At 50.6% G+C, this 12,800-nt stretch overlaps 1 protein-coding gene across 1 annotated transcript in view; it reads right to left on the bottom strand.

The window, feature by feature from the left end:
- Positions 1-12,800, bottom strand: part of P2RY11 (purinergic receptor P2Y11) — a 139,904-nt gene that overhangs the window by 75,760 nt on the left and 51,344 nt on the right. The gene's annotated exons all lie outside the window — the stretch shown is intronic.

The following is a 12,800-nucleotide window of genomic DNA, read 5'->3' as shown; positions in this document are numbered from 1 at the left end:
GGCCAGGGGCAGTCACGCGGCCGGCCTTACTGGACTTACATGATTGCAGGGCTGGGCCCTGTGAGGCTGTGGGGCACAGCCTGGGTGCCGGAGCATCGTGGATGCTGGGAACATCCTGGATGGTGGGTGCCTGGGCTGGACCTGCTGGGAACATCCTGGATGGTGGGTGCCTGGGCTGGACCTAGGGCACCAGGCTTGTCTAGTGGCCCCGGACCAGCAGGGACCTGCAGGGCAGTGGTCACACGGCGTGTGGCCTGCAGGCCAGGGCCACAGGACCGTGATCACCCAGTGTAGGCCTGCAGGCCCACAATGAGAGACAGAGACAACAAGAGTTCCATAGTTGGAGTCTGAAGCCGTTCTACTGCACTGTACCTCATTCATACCAACATTCTGTGACCAAAAATCTGTAGGAATCTTAAAGTTTCAAAAATATTGAAAAAATCGGTATTTGTTGCCATTAATTTGGTAGGCAGTAGGACTGCTTAAAAAGCTAAATTGGTGGGGTTGGCAAGTATGTAGCAGGTGCCGGAGAGAGGGGTGCTGCGTTGTGCAGCTACGCTGAAAATAGCATATTGCACTTGCAGGCGGGTGGAAGTGCTAAGACTCGTGCAGGGCGGGGCTGAAACATGCGGTTTCCACCCCTGCTCCTGGCGCAAGCTGACACCTGCCAGAACTGATTAGGAGGAGTGGCTCGCCATTGCTTCAGCGGCTTGCCCTAGCATGTAGATGACTGGCACCGGGGAGCCGAGGTAGTGAACCATATGGCTGTTGATATCCAGAAGTGCTGGAGCGGATCTCACGGGCGCCTCTGACAGTCTGGGGAGTTTGCACTGGCGCACTGGTCTTCTAACTGCTGCCAGTAAGAACACACCATTATAAAAGCAGCAGCTTGGACGAATCCCCACTGAAGAACGTTCCTCAGATTCTGTGTACTTGCGCACCCTGCAACCATGGCTGAACAGGCTACTAAAATCCAGGCCAAAAATAAATAAAAAAAGAATTGTTTTTAAATCGGTATTTGTTGCCACTAAATCGGTAGGCGGTAGGACTGCTTAAAAAGCAGTATCCTACTGCCTAAATCGGTAGGGTTGGCAAGTATGGTACCTGCAGAGTGTCCTTAATTAGCTTGGGCCATGACACAGTCCTGGCCCATCTTAAAAGAGCAATACACGTGGAAGGGACATATCACCTTAAAAGGGTAATACACATGGGAGGGCCACAGGTCACTTTAATTAAACCCTCTCAACAACCTTTGACATTCATCACATGTTTTACCACTCTAATAATGTATCATTTATGGTCCAGTCGGACCCTCGTGTCACACCCCTTCCGCAACCGCTCCACCCCAGGAGAGGGGAGGTGAGCCAGGCACAGGAGGGTTAGGGGGCAAGAGGGGGGGCTGGGAAATCGCTGTTTTGGAGGGTGGTCACACTGAAGTCAATGGGGAAAATATATTTTGGGGGATGGTGATACAGGTTTCATTTTAATATTTTTCTTTATGAAACTACTCAAATGTAATTATGTAATTGTATTCAAGCGGGACATGGAAGTGCAGGTGTGAAGAATAAAGATGAACAGGAATATATATCAAGGAAAATATATCTGTCTCAGCGCAAAAGGCCAGAAACGTCTAGCGCCCTAATAAATCAGTGCTATGAGGATACAGATGTCCGAGGGAAGAGCGTTCCAGTCTACGGCTCTGATTGGTCAGTGCTATGAGGCTACGGATGTCCGAGGGAAGAGCATTCCACAGTCTAGGGCCCATGTTGGACATATTACTGATGTCCGAGGGAAGAGTGTTCCAGTCTAGGGCTCTGATTGAGCAGGCTATGAGGCTAAGGATGTCCGAGGGAAGAGCGTTCCAGTCTAGGGCTCTGATTGGTCAGTGCTATGAGGCTACGGATGTCCGAGGGAAGAGCGTTCCACAGTCTAGTGCCCAGGTTGGACATATTACTGATGTCCGAGGCAAGAATGTTCCAGTCTAGGGCTCTGATTGGGCAGGCTATGAGGCTACGGATGTCAGAGGGAAGAGCGTTCCACAGTCTAGGGCCCTGATTGGTCAGTGCTAGGAGGCTATGGATGTCCGAGGGAAGAGTGTTCCACAGTCTAGGGCCCTGATTGGTCAGTGCTATGAGGCTACGGATGTCCGAGGGAAGAGCGTTCCACAGTCTAGGGCCCTGATTCATCAGTGCTATGAGGCTACGGATGTCCGAAGGAAGAGTGTTCCATAGTCGAGGCTATGGATGTCCGAGGGAAGAGCGTTCAACAGTCTAGGGCCTTGATTGGTCAGTGCTATCAGGCTACGGATGTCCGAGGGAAGAGCGTTCCACAGTCTAGGGCCCTGATTGGTCAGTGCTATGAGGCTACGGATGTCTGAGGGAAGAGTGTTCCATAGTCGAGGCTATGGATGTCCGAGGGAAGAGTGTTCAACAGTCTAGGGCCTTGATTGGTCAGTACTATCAGGCTACGGATTTCCGCGGGAAGAGCGTTCCACAGTCTAGGGCCCTGATTGGTCAGTGCTATGAGGCTACGGATGTCCGAGGGAAGAGCGTTCCACAGTCTAGGGCCCTGATTGGTCAGTGCTATGAGGCTACGGATGTCCGAAGGAAGAGCGTTCCAGTCCAGGGCCTGGATTTGTCAGGCTATGGATGTCTGAGGGAAGAGCTTTCCACAGTCTAGGGCCCTGAACACTAAACCTCCTTTTGGCTCTCTGTTGGAATTGGGAGTGATGAATTGTCAGGAGATGCTGAATAGAGTAACGAAGGCTCCTAGTAGTCTTGTGAGGCACAGTCATTCTTTCTAGGTAGAGCCCGGGCTGATCTGTGCACACATTTAAACACAAGTAAAGAGCATTAAAGATCAGATGGCATTGCACTGGCAACACTCGGAGGACACAGCAAAGCGGGGAAAAGTAGCCTCTCTTCCGCTTGCCAAATATGAGAGGAACAGCGGCCTGATGAGCACGTTAAACGGATCCAAGATGTAGGATGGGAGACGGTAAAGCCAATACTTGTACATCCTTCTGGACGGTGAAAATTATACAACCCCACTTTGATGATCAGCAGTGAGGGTTCATGGTTGGGGGAGAGGTGGGTGTGTGTGTGTGTGTGTGTGTGTGTGCGCGTACAGTGAATAATAGGATGGGCAAGACACACAGCTAAGGTAGGTTGAGACTATGGCGTAAAAGGTACAGATTTTAGTATTCCCCCCCGGTTGATGGCCTCAATCTTCTCTCTAAGGTGTTTCTCCTCTTTCTCTCTTTCTCTTTTTTGCCTTGCCCCCATTCCGATGAGAGTCCCCCTTATTGTCGCCTCAAATCCTTCCCAGACTCCTGCTACACTCACCTACCCATTGTAATTTCTCTCAAAGTATTCTTTAATTGTGGCAAAAAGGGATTGGGCTAGGGTTTTGTCTCACAGCAATAGGTCGTTAAACGCCCATTTCATTTTGCTATGGGGTCTCGCGGGGGGGGCGCCTATCAGTGTTTTTACTAGTTCATGATCCGACCACGGGATCGTCTCTACCAATGATTGAAATACTCACTCTCGCATAGCCGAATCTACCAAGATATAATCGATCCTCGAAAATGAGGAGTGGACTTTGAAAAAAATGTAAATAGGGGGTTCAGACCCTTTTTTATCATGTGTGTGTGTCGGAAAGGCCCAGATCCTTGTTGACATTCCGAAATCGGGCCGCCTTCCGTCTTTGAACAGGAATGTCCAAGTAGGGGTCCTCGCTCTTCCTATCACTTTCAGGGTTCAGGAACATGTTAAAATCACCACCTTCAATAAGGGCTCCTTCCACAAACAACCCTATTTTGGCTCCCACTCCTTCTCAGAACTGGTCTTCAGTTTAGTTTGAGCAGTAGATAGCGATAACTTGGCCACGTCTCCCTGATCTCACCCTTAACCATCAGGTAGCGCCCCTCAGGGTCTTTGCGCTGCGACTTGTGCGTAAAATGAGCTTTTCCTGATACCACCAGGGCCACCCCCTTTTTTTGGCGGGCCTGACCCGTGGAAGACTGCTTGTATTGTTCTAGATCTCAGTGACGGTTCCCTGCCCCGAATCCAGTGGGTCGCTTGCAGAAACATGCAGTGTAGTTTTAACCTAGTAAATTCTCTCACCACCAGTGATCTTTTGTGCGGGAAGTTTAAGCCCCTAACATTGAGAGAACCCAACACCAGTCTATGTTGCATGTCATTCATTTAAAGAGGGCCAAGGTCTCCTACCTGCAAGTGTGCTTGTCTTAACCTGTGCGTTGCCTGTCATTTTATAAATTGAATCCAAACCTGGTAGGTATAAGAGATCTGGAACTGAAACTTTAACAACCCACTCCCCCAGCCTCTCCACTCCCCCCTCCCGACTACCTGCGACAAGGAGATTGCCATTGGGCCAGGCCACCAGCTTCTTCCACCTCAGGGCTGGCACACAATCAAACATCACCACTGAGCCCACCCCTCAATAAACCCTACAATGGTAACAGATAGGTTGAACCCCACCCCTCCCCCCAACTACCCAGCATAAAACCACAATGAGAACATCTTTGGTTCACTAATCAGTTCCCAGGGGCTGTGTTTCTTCGCCAGCGCTGTGGCTCCGGCATCTGGATTACTAAGTGTTACCTTATGAACCTGGGTCTCACCGCCGACGGAAGCAGAGGTCAGCTGGCCTGTCTTGGAGCCTGAAGCGAAGAACTTGAATGTACAGGACCCATGGAGACTTTTGGAGGTTCACCTTAAGTTTTCGACATTGACTGGGAAGCTGGGGCTACCCTTCTAAATTTTCTGTTTCCGCGAGCTCGGCGTCTCCCAACTAGGCTGTTTGCCTTCTGGGACTCTATTGACTCCCTTCCACGACTTTCATGGTTGCTATTGTCCTGGGTGGGGATCCCCAGGAGTTGTTGCGTTACTCGTTGTATGTCACCTTCTGTTACTAGGGCGTACTTGTACCCCTCATATTCGAAAGAGAGAAAGGGGAATCCCCATCTGTAGTGGGCTCCTTTTGACTGTAGCCATATTGTTAAAGGTCCATGTGATGCTGGAAATGCATCGGAGGGACAGGGCCTCCGTATCCTTGTCCTTTACTGCTCTCTATTGTGTGTTCTGTCGTGTTTTCCGCGCAGGAGTTCATGTGGGACTCCTGGCGGTGCAGATCTCTTTCTTTTTGGTTTGGTGAACGGACCCGTGGGATACCCTTATGGCACCTATGGGTGGGTGTACAACCATGTGCCCCTAGTGTATGTTTTTGGGCGCCTGTGGGTGGCCCACAGAACAGGGTATGGGCTGGTGGCAGCTCCATGCTGAATTTGACAGGTGCGCGGAGTATCCTCCATTTTGGGATACCCCGGCCCTGCCATTGGGATCAGTTAATTCCTGATGGAAAACAAGATGGCCCCGGGGGCCTCTTGCTTTCTATTACCCATTACCTTGTTTTCCCAAAGTCCTGGGAAGCCCTGACTCTGTAGGAAGGTAAGTAAGTGGGCACCACTTGTTTAAATTCACTTTCAAACAGATCAAAAAAGGTTGAGGTTATAAATCATCTTTCAAAAAATTCACAGGAGCTGGCTACGATGAGTCTGGAGACACCCTGACTCGTGGAACACAAAAATATACAGAAGACCAGGTAACAAACCTGGCCACACAGCCGCTCTCTGTATAAGCCCTACCAAGGGCAGTGCAATTTGCAAAATTAGAGTCAACTAGTAAATGTTCACTGTATTTACAGAATGTAACTCATCCAAATAAATCTCTTAGTCGGATCCAAAAGTAATATGCGTTTATCAAAAAGAAAATTCCAAGTTGGTCACTAATAAAATCTTAGTGAGGCCGCGGCTAACTCATCCCATAATTGTTATAGACATAAAGTGCCAATGCATTTCGGAGCATACAGCTCCTTCTCTGTCCCTTCCCCCTGACTGGCTGTTGGGTGGAAATGCCATATATGGTGTTGTTGTGAAGGCCTGGCCAGACTAGCTGGAGCCTTCCCGGTGATGTATGTTGTGGGTACCTCCTGTGGGTGGGACCTGGGTGAATAGAGTGTATGACGAATATGCATTCTGTGTTGTGGGGGTCTAGTATCTGATGGTTGACACAATGACTGCGACAGCCCTGCCCGAAACCGGTATGAATGCAGCTTGGAGTGTTGAATGGCTCGGTACTTGTCCCAATACACATAACTTGTTGTGAGTGTCTGGAGAGAAGTGAATGGCCTGAATACCTTGTGTGCCTGATTGGCTGTCTGCCTGCATGAATGCCCGTAGTCGTGATTGGATGCTTGAGTGTGACCCAACGGAATGAATGGGAGATCAACAGTATATCTGGGGACCACTCACTGCTAGGAATCGTGTTCAGAAGCTGAAGTCCACTACGACGAGTAACTGGAGTAACTGACGCTTGACCTTGAAACCCCCGCTGGACGAGAAGGAGTGCTGTGACTCTCCCTCGCTATCTGAAGGCCACTGTGTTTCCAAGGACTGACCCAGAGAGGACCTGGTAAGGCACCCTCTTCCCGAGCTACGAGGGACCATCGTGCACAGCTGATCTTTGCCAACGCTCCCTGGTAGACAGACCTTCGACAGGCTGCCGACCCGATACAGGGACTGCTGCGGAACTACAAGGAGAAGCACCCGGACTGTTGTCCGCCACTGTCGACGACTGCCGTCGCCGACCGGAGCCGCCGTGCTCCCGTTTGCCTAAGAACTTCAATTGATCATCAGACGCTCTTGTCTGCATCGTCATCCGCTTGTCTCCCGCTGGAGAAGGCCCGACCGTCGACGCGCCGAGGAGCATCCACCGGTGGGTTTCCCGCCACCTAAAGACCACAGAGCCGCCGACGACTCGACGCCCTTGCTGGGCCACAGTTCTTCATCATCTCTTTGCAGTCCAGAACTATCGTCACCGAGGTGCCCCGCACGCCTCTTCCTTGCAGGACGCCAACGCTCTGTCGTCGACGAGCACCGCTAGGAACGAAGCTGCCACTTCCCTGCCGTAGTTCACCCTGACAACCGTCGGATGTTCGACGACCCGTGACTCCTGCCTTAAAGGGAGGGCACTCAAGATGGGCCGTCGATTCCCCAACACCGAACGCCAAGTTCCTCGACACCTCTCGATGATCCGTGGCTCCTGCCTGAAAGGGAGGCACTCAAGAAGGATCGGTCGGCGCATCGTCAGAGAACTCTACTCCACCAGGTACATTGGGGGGGTAAAACCTTAATAGGAAGAAGTAAGACTATCGAACATTATATGGACTGGGCTTGTGCTATATATCTTTATTTACAGGTTGTCCAGGTGGGGGGATCTCCACTCAGAACTGCGCCTAGTGGTAGGGGTCAGTGTTCTGCCTATTGTTCCAACCATCTTACGTTCCTGCCTATCTCTATTGCTGGTTTACTCGTTATTAATCTGTGTGACATTTTAACCGTACAGTTAATGCACTTTAATGAGATTAGATAACATTAGTGGTACCATTTTAGACTTGTATATATTTATCATTATTGACTTCCGAGTACAAAGTGCGTTATTGTGATCGTGTACATACCTTTGAATATTAATTATATAAAGACTTTGTTTTCAGTAATACAGTGTGTGGACATTCCTTTGTGGGGGGTTCAGGGACTACACTGTACTTAAGAACCATCCTGCATCACCTCCTGAGAAGCTAGGCCTTGATTGCTCGTCCATTGCTACCTTATAGAGAATCTTGGCTGGGGTCCGCTGTGCCTCTCCTCTACCATATAGAGAGCGGAAGTACAGACACCCCCTACCAGTCTTTACACTGGTGGCAGCTGTGGGATGCCTTTGGTTTTAAGAATCAGTGTATAACCGTGCCACTTTCAAAATATCTGCACTTTATTCGATTAAGGTTTGGGTGTGTACAAAATAACTGTATTACAAGCAATGGAGTCTATTGCGAATGGTAAATTGACTCGGATGAGCTTAGAGGCTCTCCAGAGTGCTTGTGAAGCCAGGGAGTTAGACTTTGTGGATAAGTCTAGGGCTGAGCTGATAGCTGCCCTGGTGGACTACCAGACCGATGGTGAAACTCTTGATGAGTGGGGGAATGCAACCAATGAGGACTCTGCCCCTGGGGTTTCTACTGAATCTGTTTCTGGGAATGCCACCATTCCTGCTGCCTCTGTTCCGAACCCCAGCAGTTCCTTGGAACTTGAGTTATTAAGGATGAAATTGGCCTTTGAATATCACAAGTTGGAAATAGATGCTGAGTTTAAGAAAGAGGAGCTGGCTCAACAAGTTGAACTCAAGAATAGGGATCTTGAACTCAAAGACAAGGACACTGAATGTCAGAGAATCCAGCTAGAGAAAGCTCAAGTGGAGACTTCAGCGAAACCCAGTGAGAGTGTCAGGTCCCCAGCAACTAAATTTATAAAGGATTTGGTTGGTGTGTTTTCAGAGGGTTCTGATATTCTCCAATGGATTGAAGCGTTTGAAATGGCTTGTGCAATTCATGATGTTGGCAAAATAGATTGGGCTAAGTGTTTGCTAAGCAGAGTGCCTCAAACTGCATATGTCTGTATTCTGAAGCTGAGTGTGGAAGAAAGGGGTCAGTATGAGTGTATGAAATCTGCTTTGATTACCAAGTTTGGCAAGACGCCTACCCAATACCTTAAGAGGTTTAGGGATTTTAAGAAAAGAGAGAATGTGTCTTGGGTTGCTGGGTGAGTGCTGCGCACATGAATATGATGGGGTGGATTGATGGTTACAAGGTGAAAACTTTTGTTGAATTGTCCCACCTGTTGTTTTTTGAGCATTTTTCTGAAGCTTGTTCACCAGAGCTGCGTCAGTATGTTGCTGACCAGAACATTTTGGATCCCTTTAAGCTGGCTAGGTTGGCTGACAAGTGGGTCTCCCACCGGGTGTCCCCTAAGGACTCCAGTGGGAAGGACAAGGACACAGAAAAGGGGGCCTCTCAGAAAGCTGAGGAGTCCCAAAAGCAGTCACAGTCGAATAAACCTAAACCCTCCTCTCCTAAGACCCAAATATCTAGTGGGGATATGTCATCTGTGGGTGGGAATAAGAGTAGTGGTCCACTTGCTGCAAAGCAAGCTCCCAGTGGTTCCAGTACCGTACCCCGCACTCCCGGCACTTTTTGGGATTGTGGGGCTCTGGATCACAAAGGGGTGACTCCAGGTCTAAAGGGAAGGCACTCGGAGTACAGGCTGTCAGCCTGACCTACCCTTACCTCATGTCTGAGGTGGAGGCCACTGTCCTCCCCTCCTCTACCGGAATCACTTTTGGTGCTCCCGTAGAGATTAACTTAGTGTCCCTTGGGACCTGGGACCAGTACGCGGAAGTACTGGTGACTATCCCACAGAAAACCCGTAGATTTTTGAGAAGTGTCCTCCTGAATGGCCAGCCTTCTACTGGTTTGAGAGACACTGGGGCAAGCATGACAGTGGTGGACAGGACCCTGCTCAAGCCAGAGGACTATGTAGATGCTCCTCTGAGAACCACCAGGTTAGCTGGTGGGCCTCCCAAATTATCACCTGTAGCCCGAGTCACACTCGTAATTGGAGACAAGACAGCAAGGCTTCCTGTCCTGGTTCAGGACAACGTCCTTGCTAACATTCTGTTAGGTAACGATCTAGTCGAGTTGGGGATTGATCGCGGGTGGTCTTCCCATGACTGCTGCTGCGGTCACTAGGTCCAGGTGACACTGTGTCTGGCTGTGAGTCAGGTACCCAAGCCGAAGGCGCAGCCTAAGGCACGATGAAGGAAGAGCAAGAAGGCCACCTCTGTGGAGGGAGCTCCTTCTCTTCCTGCTGTTCCTACAGCACCCATTGGGATCCATGCTCCGGACGGGCTGGGTCCAGTGGTAAACCCCGTCTCAACTCCTGTGGGAGAAGAGCCAGAAGACTCTCCTATGGGAGAGGTTCTCAACCCGGAGGATCATCCCGATCTTCAATGCTTGTTAGCTGAAGGGGGACCCTCCCGGCAGACTTCTGTAAAGGACAGAGAGAGTGTCCCTCTCTCGAGGGTCTGAGGAATCAGGCCCTGTCCCAGGCACGAGGAGAAGTGCCTAGGACTTTCTGGATTTATTGGGAGGGTGGGCTCCTTGTTAGTGAGCCAACTAAGCCTGAACCTGGTGCCCTCAAGAGGTTGGTGGTACCCCAGGATTACCGGCCCTTCCTACTGCAGTTGGCGCATGAGGTGCCCTTGGCTGCTCATCTTGGTACCAAGAAGTCTAAGCAGAGGCTCTCTGCCCATTTCTACTGGCCTCGGATGGGAGTAGAAGTGGAGTTCCACTGCAGGACCTGCCCAACTTGTCAGTTGTCCGGCAAGACTGGAGGCAGTGTCATTGCCCCACTGCAGCCATTGCCAGTGGTTGGCACACCGTTTGAGAGGGTGGGCATCGACATCATCGGTCCCCTTGACCCTCCCACGTCAGGTGGACATCGGTTCATCCTGGTTTTGGTAGATCATGCCACCAGGTACCCTGAGGCAATACCCCTTTGGACTGTTACTGCCAAGGTGGTTGCCCGGGCCCTCCTTGGCATTTTCACCCGTGTTGGATTCCCCAAGGAGGTTGTCTCTGACCGAGGATCCAACTTCATGTCTAGTTACATGAAAACCATGTGGAAAGAGTGCGGGGTAACCTACAAGTTCTCCACTTCTTACCACCCCAGACCAATGGTCTGGTTGAGAGATTTAATAAAACTCTCAAGGGCATGCTAGGCGCTTTGGAAGAGCCAGTAAGGAGGAAATGGGATCTCCTCCTGCCATGCCTGCTGTTTGCTTACAGAGAGGTACCTCAAGAGGGTGTTGGTTTCAGCCCCTTTGAGTTACTCTTTGGACATCCCGTGAGGGGGCCCCTCGCCTTGATCCGAGAAGGTTTGGTAGCCACCCCTCCCGGTCCCGCCAAGAAAGTGGGGGACTATGTGTTAGGCCTCAGACGGAGGATGACACAGATGATAGGTCAAGCAACGGCAAATCTCAAGGCCAGCCAGGAATTGAACAAATACTGGCATGACCTGAAAGCATAGCAAGTGGATTGGACTCCAGGACAGGAGGTCCTCATGATGGAGCCTACCAAGCCTCGGGCATTGGCAGATAAATGGACTGGACCCTTCAGGATAATCTCCAAGATGGGCAAGATCAATTATCTGGTTGACATGGGAATCCAAGGGGTAGCCCCTCAGGTATTCCATGTTAATAGGCTCAAGCCGTTCCACAGGCGAGCAGAAGTCTCATGTCTCTTGCTAGCTTCAGAGCAAGAAGAGTATGAGAGTGAGCCCCTTCCTGATTTGCTGCATAGCAACCCTCAGGATGGCTCCGTGGAGGGAGTAGAGCTCTCTCCAGATTTGACAACCGAGCAGCAGAGGGCCTTCCGAACTTTGCTCCAGCAGTATGCCTCTCTGTTTTCGCTGACGCCAGGCCTTACACCGTGGTGTAAGCACGAGATGGACACTGGTGACAGCGTGCCTGTCAAGAGCAGGAGCTACCGAATGTCAGATATGGTTAAGAACCACATCCAGGCTGAGGTTGCCAAGATGTTGGATCTGGGTGTTATTGAACCCTCAACCAGTCCCTGGTCCAGTCCAGTGGTCCTTGTCCCAAAAGCAAGTTCCCAGGCCGGTACCAAGGATTGGAGGTTCTGTGTGGACTACCGAGGAGTCAATGCCGTCACCAAAACTTACGCGCACCCATTGCCCAGGGCTGATGAGCTCGTGGACACCATAGGTGCTGCCAAATTTGTGAACACCTTTGACCTCACCTCAGGCTATTGGCAAATAGCTCTGATGGACCATGCCGAGGAAAAGATGGCGTTCTCAACACCAGAGGGTCTCTACCAGTTTAGGGTCATGCCTTTTGGGTTGAAGAATGCCCCTGCCACCTTCCAGAGATTGGTCAATCATGCTCTCAGTGGGCTGGAAGCCTTTTGTGTGGCTTATTTAGATGACATTGCCGTCTACAGTTCCACTTGGGAAGAGCACTTGACACATCTGGGTAGAGTGTTGCAGGCCTTAAAGAGGGCTAACCTCACTATCAAGGCCACCAAGTGCCAGATAGCTCAGGGGAAAGTCACGTATCTTGGTCATGAGGTAGGAGGGGGTCAAATCCAACCTCTCCCCAGTAAGGTACAGGATGTACAGGACTGGGTGACTCCCACTACTCAAACCCAGGTGAGAGCCTTTTTGGGCCTCACTGGGTACTATCGCAATTTCATGGCGGACTATGGAACCATAGCTGCACCACTGACAGCTCTGACTTCACCCAAGCAGCCTAGGAAGGTCAATTGGACTGAAGATTGTCAGAGGGCCTTTGATGGCTTGAAACAAAGTCTGTGTCGAGCACCCGTGTTGTGTACGCCTGACTACAGCCGACCCTTTATCGTCCAGACGGATGCCTGCGACACCGGAATTGGAGCTGGCTTGTCCCAGTTAGATGACAAAGGGAGAGAACATCCTATCATATCCATCAGTAGACAACTCAAGGGTAGAGAATTTAGGTGGGCTACTGTTGAAAAGGAATGTTTTAGTATAGTTTGGAGCCTTAGGCGTTTTAGGCCCTACCTTATGGGGTCTACCTTCAAGGTCCAAACAGATCATAAGCCCCTGAAGTGGCTTATGCAGATGAAGGTTGAAAACCCAAAACTGCTCAGGTGGTCCATTAGCCTGCAAGGGCTAGACTTCACCATAGAGCACAGACCAGGGAAGAGTCACGATAATGCAGATGGCCTTTCCAGAAGGTATGTTGACCGTCTGGATGAGGGTGTCTATCCCGTGGGAGATTAGGCACCCTCCACCTCAGTCTGGGGGGGTGCGACTGTGATGCTGGAAATGC

Source organism: Ambystoma mexicanum, chromosome 3q, assembly GCF_040938575.1.
Source record: "Ambystoma mexicanum isolate Mex_15411 chromosome 3q, UKY_AmexF1_1, whole genome shotgun sequence".
NCBI lineage: Eukaryota > Metazoa > Chordata > Amphibia > Caudata > Ambystomatidae > Ambystoma > Ambystoma mexicanum.
Note: the sequence above shows the minus strand (reverse complement) of the source record. Positions and strands in the feature narration are given on the sequence as shown.